Genomic DNA, 20,304 nt, shown 5'->3' on the forward strand with positions numbered 1-20,304 from the left:
AGCGATGCCGTGCGCAGAAGAGCGGAAAGGCGGCGGCTCTAAGAGGGAGAGAGCCGAGCTGCTGCATCAGCCAGACGACCTTCAAACGCCGCATATGCAAAGCAGGTAAGGTAAGCACTATCGTAAGGTTTACTGCAGTATGCCTTGACACGGGCGCAAGTGATTTTGAGAGCAGTATAGTCGAGCAGTGAAGAATGACCTTACTCTCAGCGACGTCAGAAGCGGCCAGCTGCCTATAGCAGGCACGGAAGAGAATGGTGAAGAAAGAGAAATAAAGCGAGGTGCGACTAAAGACAGTCAATTAGAGCGCGCACGTGTAGCATCTTTTGTTAATAGCGATTTACATTGATTTTTTTCTTTAAACGCGTGATCCCACAACATTCCTCTAAGTGCAGTACGTCCCATTCGCGATGCACACAATATACCGGGTGTTTCACGTAACTTGAGCCAATGATTTAAAAAATGCGCTAAACCGCAGCTGGGTGAAACCAAAGGCATATTGTTTGCCGTCATATGGCCCTCCTCGAAGTATTTCTGTTTTCATATTCCGCTTAATTAGTTAATTGCTAAGATGAATTATGACTAACTCTTTAATATTCACTGTAATGTAAACTGTGTCTTGTTACGTTGTAGAGGGGGGGGGGGGGGATTCAGCGACAACCGACCCAGTTTTTTGTGGCAACGTACCTCCTAAAGAAAATATGCCGGCAAAAAGCATCGCACTTGAGTTGTCACAAGAAACTGGATAAAGCCGTTTCGGAACCCGCTGTACAACGTAACGAAACGCATTTGGCCCGAAAGTGAATATTAGAAATTGTTTCATAATTCACCAGTTAATTGCCTATTAAGCGGAACATAAAGCGAAATACTCTGAGGAGCGCCCCATGACGGCAAATAATATGTGGTTAAGTTCACCCAGCTGAGGTTCAGCGCTTTTTTTCTTTATAAACCGCAGCTGGGTGAAACCCAGCACATATTATTTGGAGTCAAGGGGCGCTCCTCAGAGCATTTCAGCCAAGAAGTATATATATATAAATATGCTGTCACTATATCTCCTTGGCTGAAGTTACGTGAAACAGCCGGTGTATAGCGACAAAACAGCCTCACCGCTGACGCTTGGTTTGTAGAGGCTGTCGCGTTGCAGGTTGAACGGTAGCGCGAACCGTCCGTTCGTGGGGCGTCAGAGCGTTGAACGACGTGCTGGATCGCCTTCCGACGCCGCTGCAAGACTCCGCGTGCGTGAAATGAATGGTCGCAGCTCTCCCCCAATGCCGGCCGGAAAGGGCCACCAGAGGACGGCGCGCATATGGAGAAGGGTCGTATTGCGCGACGCGTTTCGAAAGAAAGCAGTGTTTGCCTAACACGACGAAGCAAGGAAGAAGAAGAAAAATTAAAAAGTTCACAGATGTTGAATTCCAATGGCAGATTGCGAGCGCTCGGCCGGATCACGAACGGAGCGCGTCGTTCCAACTGAGATATCGCTCTCGTCAAATCTGCGAATGGAATGCGTGCATTCCCGCGGGGGCACTTAGTATACAGGGAAATCTTAGGGAAATCAAGCGAGAGGGCGCTAGACTAGATGTGGATCAGGTAGGCATCATCATCATCATCATCTGGATCATCCCGGCATTCCGTGCGTTTGTTTTCCTTTCGTGTCGGAAGAATCGTCACTGGACTTGGGAACTTATATAGTGCCCGAGTCGGAGCTGTCACTATCCAGGAGCAGGAACAAAAACGCACGGCGCGACGTAGCATCCGTGTTTTCCACGTCGCGCATAGCTTGCCCGCGACTGGAAACAGGCGACCGTGACAGGAAGCAGAGGCGTGTGAAGGAAACACGTCACGCGGACTTCCGGTCAAATCTGCCCATTTCGGAGGAGCAAATATTTGCGCTCCGCAGAGCGATCCGAAATCGGTGGCTGGCCCCAATCTGCCACTGGAGCACACAACTCACGCTCTCATTCCGCCATTGGGACAGGATTGCTCCATACAGAGCAGAAAAACTTGATCTGGATCTACCATTGGAATTCAACAAGAGATACGCTTCCAGCAGAGCACGACCGCTTGCAGCGGACGGCACGCTCGTGCGATCGCCCTCCGGGGAGAGGCAGCACACGGAAATTCTCCGAACTCGCAGGCACCAAGCAGCGAGTCATAGCGTAGGCACATTTAGCGCGCGTGCGACGTGCCAATCGATCCGACACGAACCACACTGCAGCTTCCGAACACGGCGCCGCGGCCCGGCATCCTGCCACATGGCGTCGAAACATCGCGAACGGCCTTGACACTAGACGCGTGGACAACTTTCTGTGGCAATGAAGGGAGAGGAGCTACGGGCACGTGACTGCTGCACACGTGTTACAGCGCCAAGTAGTCCGCGAGCGTGTGACAGTGCTTTTGGTTGCTCGGAACAAACGCTGAATCGACGCAGATTCACGTGCGACGGTTTCGCGTTTGCCCACACGCGAAAGGGAAAAGGCGCAAAATAAGTAAACTTTTACATTCAGTGATGTGTCTTATCTTAACTGTTGCTAATAAGGTGTTTATGTTTTCTCTTCCCCTGCTTAGATTAACGTGGATAAAAACACGGGACTCTTTTTCAGAAGCGCTCTCATTTGTGTGTGAGTTGCCTCTGTAGCTTTCCCTTCATTGCCACAGAAAGTTTTCCGCCATTGTTTTTTTATGCGAAGCATATTACGAGAGCTCAACCCAGCTCCTCAGGCGCGGCGGTGTCGCCTTGAAACCACGTGACACCGTGACGTCACGACAGAGGAGAAGTGGCTTTGGCTCAACTCTTGCAAGACGGGCTGGGTGGGAATCGAACCAGGGTCTCCGGAGTGTGGGACGGAGACGCTACCACTGAGCCACGAGTACGATGCTTCAAAGCGGTACAAAAGCGCCTCTAGTGAATGCGGTGTTGCCTTAGAAACGAGCTGTTTCTAAGGCGTGCGTCTCTTGCTCAGGAGCACATTTCGTTGCCGCGCCGAACGCTGCTTTGCTCGACGCTCACCGCGTCCAATGCGGGGCGCGTAGTCGCTGCCCTGTAGCCCATTGTCTTACACCCCTTGGCGGGTCGACGGGAACGCTGTCGCGTTGCACTCTTGAAGGCGAAGCAGTAATGCATGAGTTGTTTCTTCGTCTAGCCGAACCAAATATAGCCAAGCAACAGCAGTTCACCAGGCTAAACATTGGTTCAACAACTAAAATAAAGGCTAGTATGCTTCGCATCCTGGGCTTAACCTTACCTAAGCCACAGCCATTTTTTTTTTTAATAGAGATCGCGCTGTTTTGCATAGAACAACCACCACTACGCTTGACGCCCACAGCGCGCAACAATCCCCGGGTCCGGGCAACCACCTGAGTCTCCGCTCGGTGGAAGCGAGTTTGACACGTAACAGGCAGCTCACGCGACTGCTACATGTATGCTACACGACTGCTACGTGCTACCTTGACAGACACGGAGAGACTGCAGGCGATTTAATGAAACCGTCATCAGTTCTTTTACGCAACCGTTAATTAAAAACCATGCCTACCTCTTCCATACAGTATAACAACCAGCTCAAGACACATATTCAATGTATACTAGTCGCACGGGTGGTGCCATTTCATCGCTTAATATTCCCCTCGAGGCGATCCTAAAAAAAGAACTGCTTTCAATCAAAGCTTATTCTGCAATAGTTGAAAAATTTGGGCGAGTCGGTGGTAGCTCATATTTGACAAGCAGCAGAGCTAAAGAGACGAGGACAAAGTATTCATCCTCGTCTTTTTAATACTGCTGCTTGTCAAACGTGAACTCTGTCACATTCATCAAAAAGAAATATGACTGCTACAATCCAACAGACTTGTAGTAAACAAGCAGCGTTTCAGTGACGCTGCCAATTTACGTCGTCGACCATCATTCTCGCAGAGAAAATCATATGCACGCGCAATTAACGCCTTTGGGTTACAGTATGTGTGCCTTCGATTACTCCACAATATACAGATAAACGGATCAGTTTCGAACCATGTCATGTTCAGTAATCCGAAAGATGTATGTATTATACACTTGCCAGTAGTTGACAAGCACCGACTTCAGTGTTACTACTGCTGCCAAAAAAAAAAAAATAAGAAAAGAAAAACCCATGACAACGCACTGTACAGATTTTGTTAAATAACTAAAGCGTATAACAAGGAACGACCAACGACAATGCTAGCACATCGGGACGTTTGTTTCTGAACGCTTATTCCCACTGCTGGCAGGCTGTAAGCAGTTAGGCGCATAGCAGGGAAACCTTGAGCAGGGCAAGAAAAGGAGTGAAAACTAAAGAAAAAAAAAGTTCGGCGGGTGTTAGACTCTAGTAACACAAGGTGGTGAAAGCCTGCTGCACATTTGGTAACACAGGAAGGCCTAACGAGCTGCAATGGGAAGTACACGCGCGGCACTAAGGCGACTTCCTCACTAATGCGCTAGCTGCGCGCGCATCTTCCGCAGTGGCGTACTTGGGCGGCCGTCCTCGCGGGCCGCAAGAGCGTGCACGGTCCTCCATCGCTCGCCGCCGACAACCGCCGCTCCGACGGTGACGTCAATGCGCAGAGCGTGTGCGCCCGCCCGCCCGCTTTTCTGTGCAACACCGAGTGGCGGGACAGCAATTACTAAAATTTAAATTCGGCAGACCCTTAACACTGCTGACGTGTGGGAATGCGAAAGCATTGCACCGCTTGTAGAGCTCGGAACGTCATCAACGCGCTCACTTAATACGCTCGTGATGTTGGAGCCACTTCCTCCGCAGCGTCAAGTGCGCCGCCCAATGACGCACGCACTAGCCAGCGAGATGGCATGCGACGTAACGTGTGCAATGAGACGCGCACTAGGCACACCTTTAGTAAACGAGAACCGTGGAGCAGCCCTGGATTCAGGGAAGCGTGCTCGTCTCGCACCCCGGAGGCCCGGGTTAGATTCCCGTTCAGACCAAAATGTAGCAAACTTTCTTTTCAAAGCCACTAATTTACTTTGTTTACAGCAACCTCCCTGAGAAATGTCACGTGAATCCGGGCATTTTTTTACGCGTTTTTACTCTGTGCGGCGTAGGTAATTTTTCGTGACGGCGCAGTTTCGCCAAGGGCACCGCCAACATAGACACCTAAGGTTTTCGCCTTAACAATGAGAGGCTATAACTGTCACGGGGAAAAAAAGAATCCTACCGTTCTTCAAGGACTCGTTGGTGGTCGAACGAATTACATATTCATTCGTATTGCGTCAGCAGGCCCGCAGTAACAGCGTCTGGAGCAGCGGTGACGGCACCGTTTCCGCGCGACTATAGTACAGCGAAGAACGTCTTGCTTCCGACGCTACCGAACAGCACAAACCTAAACGAGACTACAGTACAAGCGAGTCGGCCTGACTGTGTGGGCGGAAAGCGCGCACAGATTCACCACGCACATCCCTGCGTGCCACACAGTGTACAAGTCAAGGTCCGTACCGCGAAGCTCCCAGGGATGCACGCACGTCAAACGTACCGCAGCGCCGCGTTTGCTGGCGACAGTCACGTGGCACCGAGTCCGCCATCCGAACGACTACCGACACCATTACGGACGACAAGAATAATCGCGGTGGCGTCGATAAATCGATAGTCCAGTACACGTGGCGCACACCGAAATGCTTCATGCCGGAGACCGGCAAACAACAACGAGAAAAACAAACAAAAAAAAACATGGTGCCGACACCGGGCAAGAGAGTGCAAACAAGGCCGCCACCGATGCAATATAGCGGCAGCGAAAAGAAAAACGTGGTTAAACGTCGCAGCGGGAATAATGGAACAGAACGGCCGCGCTCCCCATGAGTAAACTTCAGCTGACAGCGTGAGCCGTCATTTGAGTCGCGCGAATGAAGATATTGTGCCTCAAGTTTGAACAACGATACTTTCCCACACAACGTGCACAAATAAGGGGCGGGACTTGCGCGTCCTTGAGCCTCATAGCCAAGAGTCGTGTCATCTATAATTACATTACGCTACGTACGCTACATCGCGGTAAAATAATCGGCCATGTAGGAAACAGATAAATACCGAAGCATAGGTCCGCTTAGTGATAATCGGTCGTTCACACGCCATGCTCTTTTATTTTAGAAGTATTGCGCAGCGTTTGCATTTACTTGTGCGGCGATACTCCCAAGTCTCGAAGGCGAATCTAAAGGGCCGTTTATAGTCCGACGTAACGCACGCGCGCGCGCGCGCGCGCGCACGCTACGTCACGTCGACGAGAACGACACCTCTATAGTCGGGCGCACCGGCGCAGCTAACGTAACCGGCGGCTTCCAACGCGCCCCGACGGGCCCGGCGCCGATTTGGCTCCGGAGCCATTCGCGCGTCGAAGTCGGCGGAACTCTCGCACCACAATGCATTGCGCGCGAAGAAAAAGGCGCCAACACAACTCCGCAGACGGCTTTTGCGGACGGCGCGCGACTTGGCGAACCTTCTGCGCATGCTCCGAAGATAGCAGCCTACGGCGCGCGCGTTGAAGTATAGAGGGGATGGCCTCCCGGCTGGCGCAGCGCAACCGACGTAGCGTGACTGACCGCGAACGACGCTCGCCCGCGCGCCGATAACGTCGGACTATAAACGGGCCTTAACTGTGACATCGTATAACACCGTATCAAACGCCAACCGAATACTTAGCAACTGTACAGTTATCGGGAAACACGCAGATAAGATGCTACATGCAATAATTTAAATGAAAAGGTAAGTAATGCAATTTGTAAACGTCGTGGCTACTCACGACATCGCAAGCTGAAACGGAGTTCAAAAGCAAGAAATTAAGAGATAACGTAAAAAATAAAGGAAACAAAATGATCAGAAAAAATGAGAACAAGGCTACCAGAACACTGGCGTAATAAACTATAAGCGATTCATCAACTTCCATATCGCGCTCTTGGGAAATCCCAGAGCGTAGCAGTTATGACGAACCTCCCCCATAAAACGCACGAAATTAACAGACTACAACACAACGAAGCCATATGGAGAAATGATAAAAACAAAAACATGAACAGGCAAATGACCGTCGTGACAGGACACTCCGTCAAAGAGCACTGAATGGACATAAATCGTTCTTAACGGTTAACGAGGAGAGCTTCGCTTGCGTATCGCTAAGTTCCGGAATGGCATATTAGTGCCAGCATGCACGAACAAGGAAGAGTCTGCGTGGTCTTTTCTATCGACCGCCGCAACCGTAAGAGTCAAAACAAGACAAAACTAAAATTTTTGTTCTCTTCGCGGCAACACCGCAGCATCCCTCACTCCTTCTCATTTATCTTTATTTAATATAACGCATGAAAATTGGACAAGCGCGTCTACGATTTGCGCGGAGGCCATAACAAAGCACTCGGACGGCACCGAACTGCCCGATGACAGGATAAATGCCCCGAGTAAGCTTGCGATCGAAGCCTCGAGGTGACCACGGAAAGCAACGACTTGGACGTGCACTTACCGTTTACGCAAACGATCGGCCACGAAATGCGAGACAATAGAATGGCAACTTGGCGACGCCTGGCAAGGAGCCAGCGCGAGAAAGCAACAGATAAGCCAATCAGATTTTCGTTGAAAAAGAATTGCTCATTTATACCAGCAACGTTACGTCTTATGTTCTCGTTACACTATAAGTATTCGAGCTTAATGGGAGGCTTACAGGCGAATCGCACTCCATTCTTTCTTTTATAAACGGCACCGCGCACTGTAAAATAATATACGCACTTAAAACTGAATAAGCATGTAAATCTCGTCTACAACTCGCACTCTTACACCGTGTGTCAGGGTGCGAGTTACAGACAGATTTACACCCTTACTCGAGTGTGTAAATTATTTTTACGTTGTATGCTCACAAGCCCGTTTATACTCACTGATGCGCGATACAGAAAGAAGGCGAAAATCACGCAGATCCCACGCATTGCGGGAATCGGTGTAAGCGAAGCTTTGGAGAGCCGGCAGGAACAGGGTGCCTCGATGCGCGCGCATAAAGACACCCTGTAAATGCAAAACGAAACGCCGGAGACGCGCAGCGGATTTCGGCGGCAAACGCGTACCGCGCAACCGGCCTCATCGGCTACGGCGACGGAAACGCGGAAATTTGGTGGGAACGCACGCCGCAAAGATGTACAGCCGCGATCAATTTGAAGGTGATCGCTCGAGCGACGACCAAAACTAGGAGCAGCGCCACGTTACGTCATCACCGTCGGTCGAGAGGGAACCATCAGATAGCTCCCCTCTTTCTTTTGGTGTTCCCTGAAAAGCTGTCACTCCCGTCACCGTTCACGGCATAACCTGCGAATTTATTTCGATTGCGTTATGCGCTTTTGCGCAGAGCCGTCATTGTTAGCCAAGATATGCATTAGGAAGCGACGCACACAGATCATTGCCATGAATGGGAAACAAACACAAAAATGTGGCGAGCTGGTCTTGGGGGTGATGGTTGCCGCCTGGAAGAGCATAATAGGGGAAGAAGGCAGCGCAATTTTTATCTTCGCAGTTCCGAAATCGGCCGCTATGTTGCTTGGAAGGCCCGCCGGTTGATGCTCGCGCGATCACCTTCAAATTGATCGCGACTGTACTATAAATACGGCCTCCCAACCGCAGCCAGTTTTGTCCCACTGAAAAGGAAGAATCGGGGTTCAGCAAATGTGCCTGTGAATGAATCGACAGCGCGGATTCTTTCTCAGACGTGAAATTTCTATCTTTGTCGTCAGTTAGCAGAATGCGCGCTCTCACTTTTAAATGTAAATTATTGCGACGGGACGTGACTCAAATGCCAAGCGTTTCGAAGCACTATACATAGCTCGCATGAGGGAAGCTGCTAAGGGAGCGAAGCTGCGAAAAAGCAGCGCTCCTGCCTTTCGTGGCATGCGTCCGTGGCCTAATGGGTATAGAGACGGTGTAGAATATCGGGACATATCGGGATATTGATCATATCATAAGAAGTCAACAAACAGATATCATCATCATCATCATCATCATCAGCCTGGTTACGCCCACTGCAGGGCAAAGGCCTCTCCCATACTTCAACAACCCCGGTCATGTACTAATTGTGGCCATGCCGTGCCTGCAAACTTCTTAATCTCATCCGCCCACCTAACTTTCTGCCGCCCCCTGCTACGCTTCCCTTCCCTTGGGATCCAGTCCGTAACCCTTAATGACCATCGGTTATCTTCCCTCCTCATTACATGTCCTGCCCATGCCCATTTCTTTTTCTTGATTTCAACTAAGATGTCATTAACTCGCGTTTGTTCTCTCACCCAATCTGCTCCTTTCTTATCCCTTAACGTTACACCTATCATTCTTCTTTCCATAGCTCGTTGCGTCGTCCTCAATTTGAGTAGAACCCTTTTCGTAAGCCTCCAGGTTTCTGCCCCGTAGGTGAGTACTGGTAAGACACAGCTATTATATACTTTTCTCTTGAGGGATAATGGCAACCTGCTGTTCATGATCTGAGAATGCCTGCCAAATGCACCCCAGCCCATTCTTATTCTTCTGATTATTTCCGTCTCATGATCCGGATCCGCCGTCACTATCTGCCCTAAGTAAATGTATTCCCTTACGACTTCAAGTGCCTCGCTGCCTATTGTAAATTGCTGTTCTCTTCCGAGACTGTTAAGCATTACTTTAGTTTTCTGCAGATTAATTTTTAGAGCCACTCTTCTGCTTTGCCTCTCCAGGTCAGTGAGCATGCATTGCAATTGGTCCCCTGAGTTACTAAGCAAGGCAATATCATCAGCGAATCGCAAGTTACTAAGGTATTCTCCGTTAACTTTCATCCCCAATTCTTCCCAATCCAGGTCTCTGAATACCTCCTGCAAACACGCTGTGAATTGAAGATATGAAGATATGAAGGACAACAAAAGGGAAATTACTTGTACTTATTAATTGAAATAAAGAAATTCTAAATTAATGGGAATTGAAAGTGGATGAAAAAACAACTTGCCGCTGGTGGGGAACGATCCCGTCTTTCGCATTACGCGTGCGATTCTCCACCAATTGAGCTACCGCGGCGCCGTTTCCCTATCCACTTTGCGGGGTATTTATGTGTGGCTACTAGAACTAACCCTGGCGGTGTTTGTGTGACAGAGCGTTTGGCGCCGTCCGGCGCCCGTCGTTTCTTCTGTGTTTGTCAACGGGCAATAGAGGTCCGCCACGGACTCAAGTGTGTGCGTGTCTGCCTGTGTGGCGACAGTGCGCGACCTCTAACAACAGAGGGGAATCGCCCGTTCCCTCGTCCCTAATTAAAAGGGGCGCGGCCAAGGCCTTGGGAGGGACCCGGGATACAATTGGGTGAACTTGATTGGATCATCACCAATATCTGCCGTTTCCCGACACAGGGAACTAGGGAAAGGAGAAGTTATTTAAACGCAGGTTTTAGACCGAGCTAAGCAGTAAGCTGAGCCTATATAATCTGCTGAGAAGCGTCCAGGAGCTAGTGCCATCCAGTATCGCCTGGGGCCGCCTAGCCGCGTCTGAACGGCCAGTTACTAGTTGACGTAAGAGACGACAAACCAACGCTTGCGACGAAACTCACTGTAGTTCCCCTCAAGTTAGCTCAGCCTGCTCGAGGGATGACGTCAGACCTAGGCTCCCGGGAAACCCAGCTAAGCAATCGCATCCACCGCAACAGGATCGGCTTGCCAGAATTCTTCGGGAAAGATCTGCCGTCGACTCCACGCTTTATGGACTTGCTGCTGCTGCCCGGCCATGCGTATGCCATCATTTTTCTTTCGAACTCTGTTTAGTTGACCACCGCTAAGTGTATTCTTGTGTTACGTTAATTTTTTATATCCACTGTAAATTGTTCGTTGTATTTCTTTCGTCTTCACTGATCAAGATTAAGTGCATGTGTGTTAGTGTCTTTGTGTTTTAGTGCTTCTTTTCATTTGTGTATCACTGTCAGTCTATAAATATTTTTTTCTCTCTTTCTCCCGACTCTGACTCCTTCGCTGTGTTCGCTTGAGTACGGAACGACCAACCGGATTGTATACCCCGTCGACGACTTCACCGACGGCCGAACGGGTGACAAGCCGTTACAATGCCGAACAAGTATTAATTTTAAAAAAATTAAATTATGGTATTTTATGTGCCAAAACCACTTTCTGATTATGAGGCACGCCGTAGTGGAGGACTCCGGAAATTTTGACCACCTGGGGCTCTTTAACGTGCACCTAAATCTAAGTACACGGGTGTTTTCGCATTTTGCCCCCATCGAAATGCGGCCGCCGTGGCCGTGATTCGATCCCGCGACCTCGTGCTCAGCAGCCTAACACCATAGCCACTGAGCAACCACGGCGGATCCGAACAAGGATAAGCAGACAAAACGAGATTACCCGAAAAAAGTGCTGAATACAGCCACCTTATAGCGCACTGCAACATATTTTTTTTTTTTCGGTTGCAACTGGCACCGACACGACACGGCACGGCACGGCACGGTGGATGTGATAAGTGCGCACTTCCCGATGGAAGAACGATAACAGTTCCGGTGGGATGAAATGCGGAAGCGGTTGCGATTCAGAGAAGGGCTTTCTCACTGAAGGCTAACTCGTGCATTGTGAAACATATCGCTCGCCGTTGACGCACTGAAAACCCAATTACAACGCACAGAGGATGTCTCAGCTAGACGTCTTGGAAGAGCTTTGGCTGTCACGCTAACGTGCATGTATAGCAAGAGCCACAGCCGCCCTCGCGTATAACTACATCTCACGCGTTGCAGGATAGTTCGTCATACACTGTACTGATAAGTAAAAACCCCGGTAGGATGAGGTCACGAAAAAGAGGGACGCAAGCTTTTGACTTTTGTTCGAATTTCTTCAAAGATGATGCATGACATTGCATTTATTCCCATTATTCACAAACAGCTGTTTTTGTTCACCTGAATAGACTGTGCCATGTCCAGTCGTGCCACGTGTATTATTGGAGCAGTTATCTTGAAGTGACCTTTAACGTGGCAGCAGTTAAAAGCTAAAGTCTGTATGTGTCCTGTCTGCGTCTGCCCGTCACACCAACCCGTCCGTGACGTCATCAGGCCACCTTCTATAACTTCAGCTTCACATTCGCCATATGGCGGCGAAGCAAAACATCCGCACCCGCCACCACCAATTCATGTCCTCGCGGCAATGCTCAGTAGGAACTTGGGAGACGGACGCGCTAACCACCACCAAGCTAATACGGGCTTGTCAATTTGTGTGCGAGGTTGTGTGCGAGGTGCACAGACCCCACTCTGAAGGTGGTGGGGTCTGTGTGCACGTATTTCGGAGGACCCAGCAAGCATCACCGTACATGGCGGACGAAAACGACGCTGTGCGCAAGAACGTAATTAGTATAAAAGAAGGTTTCTCTTAAATTATTTGTTTTCATGAAAACGGTACTATTTGAGGAGCAATCAAGAAAGCAAAGTGGCGGTGTTTGCTGTGACAGCCTGCTGCTAGCCGCAAGCATCACCGAAGTCTGTTGAGTCCTAGTTTCTGTTTCCTTATTGTTTATATTCCTTCTGTATTTAATTTTTTTATTTTCATTTTATGTCTGTGTATATAAGCGGATAAGTTTCCTTCAGATGAGGGTGTACAGTGCATGCACTGTGCTCTTGTTTTTTCATGAATCCGCACCAACTAACCTACTTTTCAGATCTACTGGCACTCATTAATAAGTGCATCGTCTAAACTGTCGCAGAGCACGTAGCGGCTTTCTTCGATGCTTTGTTATAGACAGGACGTCAGGTTCAGCCTGCAACACATCTCACGCACGAGCGTATACACAAAGGTGCCAACCGAGCACAAAAACTCAATTGTCGCCGTTCTCCCAGAAGAAAGAAGGCTTACTTATACATATGCAACGACGCCGACATACCGTGTAGCGGCATGCTACGCACATCGCACATGCTCCCGGACTTGCAGAAGGCGCTGGAGCCTAGCGATTATAGATAACGCTGTTAAGTAGGGAACCATTCTCGGAAGGCCTGTAAGCGCCACCGTAGTTATCACTCCGGCTCGTTTCGCCACTGCAACCTCATCCGTTATCAGTGCAGCACTCATGCTAGTTCGCCTTGCTGTCACGCGACACCCCGAAGCATGAATACGCGCGTGCACCCAGATCACTCGGTGTGCGGCTCGACTTCAGCGATAGCGCGACTACAATAAGTGCACGCCTGCGCAATCGTGTCCGCTAGGAGCTCATTAAGAACGCTTTCTGCGGCACATAGATAGCGCAGTTCTGTCGCATATCAGTGGGATTGCTTGAAGAGGCGGACACTGCTTGCACGACAAATTGCAGAATGGTGCTATTTAATTAAAGTTTCGATAATTAACTTTGCAATGGATCGCCTTAATGCACACATGTCCCCTACTGCGGATCCGATGCCGAGCGGTACTGAAATTACATAGATTAAGCGAGAAATCCTGCGCGCAGCGCGTTTCCAGAAATACGTCATCAAAACGTGCGGCAAAATTCATTATGTTCCAGTTAACACTTATCGGCGCTCGACTTTCCAGTGCTGCAAGACGGAACACCTAATTAGCAGTGAAGCCCCCTGTAGCTTCAACGTTTCTTCTACACGAGAGTAAAGAAGTCGATATGACTCGTCACGCTGACCTGGCAATGAAATATTAATCCGCAGACCTTCCTGCCTAAAGCTTTGGCCCTAACGTTGCTTTGGTTGCCGACGCGTGGATGTAGGTTTTAACGGCAGTGACCTCAACAATGTGATGTCAGGGTAATTCCTGGTTCCAAGAGCTACATTCCTAGCTTTCAAACAACCACCTAATAATTAATTCGATAAACGAATTAGGTAATATCAGAGCAAATTATAACACAGCTATGCACTAATCTAAAGACAGCTTGACAGTTGACAATTAAACGATTACTCTCACACAAACTCCCAGCATAGTTTGCCTCGGTGAAAACGTTAAGTGGACAAAGAGATTTCACATATGCGGACAGAGATATAGAAACACGTGGAATGGTAAACTCGGATTCATTTTAACAATATGATTCAAATGTCAAACGTACTACGCGATGATCTTTTTGTTTCTCGACTGCATTATTATATTTTGGCTTGAGGTGACAACCATTCGTTGACAGGTTTTTTAGGCAGGCTTCGCGTACGTCAGACAAAAGAAAGGTATTCGCTGAATTAGAAATATGTGCCTATACGTGCATACACTTACTTGTTTACCAGAAATAGAAAACACTGTCAATTACACATGTATATTTCAACAAAGCCAACAAAATCTAATATTTCTAGATATAAAATCTCGGGAAACAGCTTACCTCTAGTCCTACACGCGATGTGAGCCTGCCGATACATAATTATAGTATTAAAAGTAATTAGAACGTTATGTATCGCAGTCATGAGACTATGAACTACCAAGGTACTAACATGCATATCGGCAATTGAACGGCGTTGAATTAAAGCCTAATTGAGTGTTTTCGCACAAAAGACAACTAAAGCATCTTTTTGTGGACGGCGGCAGTGAAACTAGTTGAATAGAATGGCATACTCCGTGTAACTTCGATGCCTATATGAAAATAAAGACAATTAAGAAAAAATTGATTGCCTTTACTGAGCACGGTACTCGCAATAATCAAGAAATTTCGACACGCAAAAGTTTCGTTAGGTATTCGTATCTCCCGTGTAACACTGCGCCATATACAGGGTTTTTCAGCGAACATTTTCAAAATTCTTTAAAGGTTGCCTGTGGCAGATAGCGCAATTCTCATTTATGAGCCGGTCTACTCGAAGCGGCGGACACTACTTGCAATAAAAATTAAAATGCAAAAGTGACTAATTAACAAGACTCCACTAATTAACTTTTAGCTAATTACCTTATCGCCCATATTGCAATTTACAAATTCTAGCAGTGGACTTCGCAAGGCGGATCCATTTAGAACGAATTCTCAGGATGACACCAGTTTCGAGATTTAAATTCCCGAACTTTGCGGAGAAATGCATCGGCGTTCCAGTTACTTGTGTGCTTCAGTGCATGAAAAAAACGTTTTGTTAACAAATTAACTGCATCGCCAATGCATTTCTCCACACAGTTCGGGATTTTAAATCTCGAAACTGGTGCCATCTTGAAAATTCGTTCCAAGTGAATCCGTCTTCCGAACGCCACGGCTATAGTTTGCAAATTGCAATGTGGGCCATACTGTAATTAGTTAAACACTTAATTAGTGCGTTTTATTAATTAGTCGATTTTGCATCTCAATTTTTGAGCAAGTATTGTCCGCCGCTTCGAGTAGACCAGGTCATGAACTAGAATTGTGATATCTGCCCCAGGCAACTTTTAAATATATTTAAAAGTGTTTGCTGAAAAAACCTTGCACATGTTGTAAGTCACGCAGTTGCCGCTTCGCGGTTGCTACGGCCTGTTTTGCAACTTCAGCACTAAATGTTCAATTACAACGCGCAATACATTCTGCTAGTTTGCGTTTTTGTACGTTCAATATAGATACTTCACTTGAAATTCTGAAAGACACATTGATATGTGCGTGCTGAGTATCCATTACGTTTCGAGGGCCAGTCAGGCGTCATAAGAGACGCCTCTGACCTCACGCCGTACCATAGTTTAAAAAAAAGGCGATGAGCGTGGTTGCATCTATTATTGGTCTCTTCGATTTGTCATTGCGGACTGCCTGCAGGACTGCGTCAAAAGTCATTGGCTGAAAGCAGTGCCTCGGGCTGCCCTGGACGACAAATCAAAGACGTCTTATGAGTGTTACATCACGCAGGATATGTATTCCTGCACTGCGATTTCTGCCTAACACAAGAAAATCAATAAATGAATAGGGAATGGCCCTTTAGCTCCACATGTCTACGAAATCCTTCGGCTACCTGCCGCAGCAAGGGAGCAGCACTTCTGTCGCGGTAGCAGCGGTGGCCTTATACACACGCGCGCCAACGGCTCCATAGAGGTATTATTATGCATATATAATCGTGCATTTTCGCAACAGATCTAGCGGGTACAAGCCTAACTCCTTCGCTGACTAAAATAGCGGGCAGTTCTCCCACGCGATGATGACATTTGGAGGTTGAACGCATATACGCTGACGCAGCGTGCGCTACACATATACCTTTCATGACGTGTCCGTAAAGAAACTCAGTATAGTATCATTTTAGGAAATAACAACCATAATTGGCAGAATATAGGGTCATAACGCCTCGTTTATACCGTAAACCCATGAAATAGGTATACGGTATAAGTACACGAAGGAATAAGCAAAGAAAAAGAAGAGAAAAAGAACAAAAGAAAAGGAAGGACAGCTCACGTCCCAACTGAGCTTTGCAAGCTCGCCGCATTAGTTCGACTCTCTAGAATTCATAGCTTCGGCCACCCCGAAAACTCGATATTTTTACGGCTACGTCACTCCATGTTCTCAGATGTACCCACATAGGCACACTTTCCGTTCTGCAGGAGCCTTTGTGGGGCACTCGACGCTATATACAGGCAAGACCACTAAATGTCCGTTTAACCCTACAAGATCTCGCGGCGCGCAAGGCGAGTACGAACGGACAGTACGCGATACAAAAGCTCTAAAAGGCGTTCCTTATCTTTGTTGCGCACGGTGACGCCTACTCTACGCTAGCTCGTTCACAGGACGTTAACAGCGGGCGCGCTGGGAGTCCTCTTTCTCCGTTTGTCCTCGCGCCATTTGGTCGGGACAGGTAAGCAGAAGGCGACCTCGGTTGGCGGCGCGAGCGCGCGATCGCACCGAGCAGAGAGAACAATGCACTTCGCCGATAAACCTGCGCGTCCGTTAAGGCGAGGAGCGCGTCATACCTGTTCCCCAGCCAGTGTGCCGTGACCTGCCCCTCTGGAACGCTGGCGGCGAGAGCGAGCTCCGGCTCAAACCAGGCACGGTCCGGGGCGCGCTCCGAGGCCCGCGGTCTTGCGCGGAGAACCCGCCGCTCTGCAGCGGCAGCAGCCGGGAACCAAAGCCGCCGCCGATGCCACGTTCCACGAGCGAGGTCGCACGGCCGTGCCCCGCCGGGACTCGTGCCTCCGAAGGTCTCCCTGCGTCGGCCCCCAATGCGGGCACTGAACACCGCCACTCTCTCCCTCTCGCCGAACATTTGCACACACGGCGACGACCAACGAACGCTGTCGGTCTGGCAACCGCCGCAGCGACGTTGGCCGGACGCACAATTGTCGTGACCGACGGTACGAGAGAAAATAAATAAAAACGCAATCGGAAATTATCGCAGGCTTGACTCGTATTGCTCGTGACTGCGGAAACAAAAGTGGCACACCGAGTGATGCCACCTCTTCTATTATCTTACGTTTGACAGGAACACGGACGTTGGCGATGTCTTTGCCGGAGCGTTTACAGCTGGCACGTTCGGTCACTTTACATTTTAAAGCGATGATCCCGCGATAGAGAAAACTATTCAAATGCTGCGAAATAAAAGTTTTCGTTCTTTTTTTTGCTTCCTATATAGCGTACTCCTGAAGTTTGGAGTATACTTGCTAAAGTGTTAATGGCAAAGAAGGACGACACCTTCAATAACATTACGTGCACAAACCAATAATTTAATTACTTTTTTTAATTATGGGGTTTTACGTGCCAAAACCACAATCTGATTATGAGACACGCCGTAGTGAGGGACTCCGGAAATTCGGACCACCCGAGCTTCGTTAACGTGCACATAAATCTAAGTGCACGGGCGTTTTCGCATTTCACCCCCATAGAAATTCGGCCGCCGTGGCCGGGATTCGATTCCGCGACCTCGTGCTTAGCAGCCAAACACTACGTGCACAAGCAGAAATTCCACTGAAACAAACACTGTTCGAAAGGAGATGCGACTCAAAATTCTGGAGGGCAGTGTGTATCGTACCATGTAACCGAAGGCATGGAACAGGCCTCCTTTGTGCGATGTAATGCAACGTCTGCAGTGTGATTATTCACTGCTGCTGCGGAATAAAACGACCCGTCTTTTTCAATACCATAGCTAGGAATTTTATTCAGGGATTTCCTTCTTCCCAGCGAGCATTACTTTCTTGCTTAGTCATTTTCTTGCGAAAAAATAAAGTTCATCCAACAATTCAGATATTGCTTGACGAGATCGTTTCAGCGCACTGCCTCGTATTCATAATAATAATAATAATAATAATAATAATAATAATAATAATAATAATAATAATAATAATAATAATAATAATAATCAAGGGGCCAGCAAAATCAAAGTAGACATAAAGAAAGGAGTGGACGGGCGTCTTCGCGTTTTGTCTGAATTCGGAGTATACTGTCACTTCTGAACTTTGTATATACAACCATCCTTTGCAAAATATGGCTCACTATAATGCCCAAATGTTTTACTGCTCAGGCCTGAAGAACGTTCACCCTTCACGAGCGTTCGTAGTGAGCGAGTTTTGCGAATCGTTCAGATTGCAAACAAAGCATTTCTTGTCGTTGCGGAGATTTCAGTGTGCAAACGGGTTTGGGTGCCCAAACGGACCTTTGTGTATGCAAAGCGCTACGTCCAGTTAGCGTTTTCTTTTTTTTTTTTACTCCACTGGGATTCTTTTGTGTACCTTCTTGCGTTTTGAAACCTTGCGTGCGCGAAATGTAAAACTCCCTAATTTCTTAAATCGCAACGTTGCGCCGCTGTCGAAAAAACCCGCGGGAAACGACGAGACAAAAGGCGTCCACGCCATTCCTCTTGCCATCAGCGAATACGGTCTTCCCCATCTCCCGGCGAGGCGAGCCGTCGGTTCGTTTCGAGAGAAAAGTTTGCGCACGATACTTATTCATGCATTTGCGAGCCGCCGTTGATTACGGGCCTGTTCAGCTATTCGACGGGCGCACCTGTGCCCGAGCGTGACAGTGGCGACAGCTGCCGCGTCGCGACGGGAGATTGAGTTAATGCAACGAGGTGCTAGAAACGCCAGCGTCACGCGGTGCGGTGAGGCATGGGAGCGCATGACGTGTTATGCGAGCCTCGCTTTCTTTTTTGCAACAACATGACGTCAGAAAAAAAGAGTACCTCCCCTCCCGCGATTTGCACAATCGGACGAAGGCGCGTCGGCCTTGAAACGCCACGCGGCGCGAACTAAACTAAGCCGCAACCTTGACCGTCCAAGCCCCGCAGCGGCTCTCCCCATTGTATGACACACTGAACCCTCGCGAGCAATAATTGCGCGAAACAACTTAAGCGCTGCATGTGCAAACGAACCTCACCACCAATGTACAGATGGGAAATCGCGTAACTCACAACGGAAAAAAAAGCTAGCAAAAGCTCACAGCGCACGGCGCAACTTCGATGACCGGTAAGCAATTGTAGCTGCTGTAGCTGCCCCGAAGGACATGGAGCGATCCCAGCAGGAAAATTTAATGGCCGTTAGGCAACTGCGCTCCCGCCCAAGTTTTATTTTTTGCGCTTTTTTTCTTGCTGTACCTCAAGGGACGAGGACACAAACGTTTACGGAAGACCCCCTCCCCTCATATGCATCCCTCTGAGCGAAAAAAAAAAAGCAGCCTGTACCTAAGCTTATGCAAATAGAGGCGACGGCAAATCTGCGCTCCGTTTCGTGCGCGTACACTGCATTTTACGAGGGCGAACCAAAAGTCCTTGCCCTTATTATCATTTCTTAGCCAAATTACGGCTGTAAATGCGAAGTCAACATATCCATTCCCAGCGGTGGACCTTTCTTGGACCGGCCCGGCCTCATCTGCCTTAGTGCGGTAGCTCCGCGGCACGGAGCGGCTGTCAGCTGTTAAAGATGGCGGCTGTGGTTGACACTTCCACGGCGCACGAGCAACGAAGTGTGATTCGTTTTCGACGGAGCAAGGGACGAACGCCCATCGAAATTCACAGGGAAATGCAGCCCACGTATAGGGAACGGTGTCTCGCTTTGAAAAGTGCGAGGTGGTGGTGTCGTGTGAGTTCGCAAAAGGCTTCTTTGAAGACTTGCATGACAATGAGCGTTCGGGGAGGTCGCGCGCGTCGCAGTTCTACCACAGGGGCATCTCAAATTTAGTGCTGCGATGGGACAAATGTCTGAACCGGTGTGGGGTCTATGCCGAAAAACAGTGTAAGGTACGTGAAGTAGTACGTTAATTTTGTAATTACCAGTATGTACCTTATTGTGGCTAATGAAAAATGGGGGCAAATACTTTCTGATTCGCCCTGGAAATTTTAAGCTCCTCGAGAAAAACGCTTATTCCGAGGGTGTCCGTAAGCGCATTACAGTTTAGGGAATAGCGGTACGTACGAGAGAAAAGTGTGCGCCGCAGCGCCGATAACGCCATCCTGTAACGTGGACGTCAACTAGAACACACAGAACTATAAAAGAAACGGTCATGT

General features: G+C 48.6%; 1 protein-coding gene across 13 annotated transcripts in view; it reads right to left on the reverse strand.

Moving 5' to 3' along the window:
* LOC135906620 (oxidative stress-induced growth inhibitor 2-like) overlaps window positions 1-20,304 on the reverse strand; it is a 280,892-nt gene that overhangs the window by 71,106 nt on the left and 189,482 nt on the right. For 3 of the 13 annotated variants that reach the window (XM_065438087.2, XM_065438086.2, XM_065438089.2), the window contains one exon: window positions 16,781-17,014. The exons of 9 other annotated variants lie outside the window; for them this stretch is intronic. The gene's annotated coding sequence lies outside the window, so the exon portion shown is untranslated. Of the gene's footprint in view, window positions 1-5,181; window positions 5,666-16,780; window positions 17,015-20,304 lie in introns of those variants that run through there. One more of the 13 variants, XM_065438090.2, reaches the window with a different exon arrangement.

Source organism: Dermacentor albipictus, chromosome 1 (genome assembly GCF_038994185.2).
Source record: "Dermacentor albipictus isolate Rhodes 1998 colony chromosome 1, USDA_Dalb.pri_finalv2, whole genome shotgun sequence".
In the NCBI taxonomy this organism is placed as follows: domain Eukaryota; kingdom Metazoa; phylum Arthropoda; class Arachnida; order Ixodida; family Ixodidae; genus Dermacentor; species Dermacentor albipictus.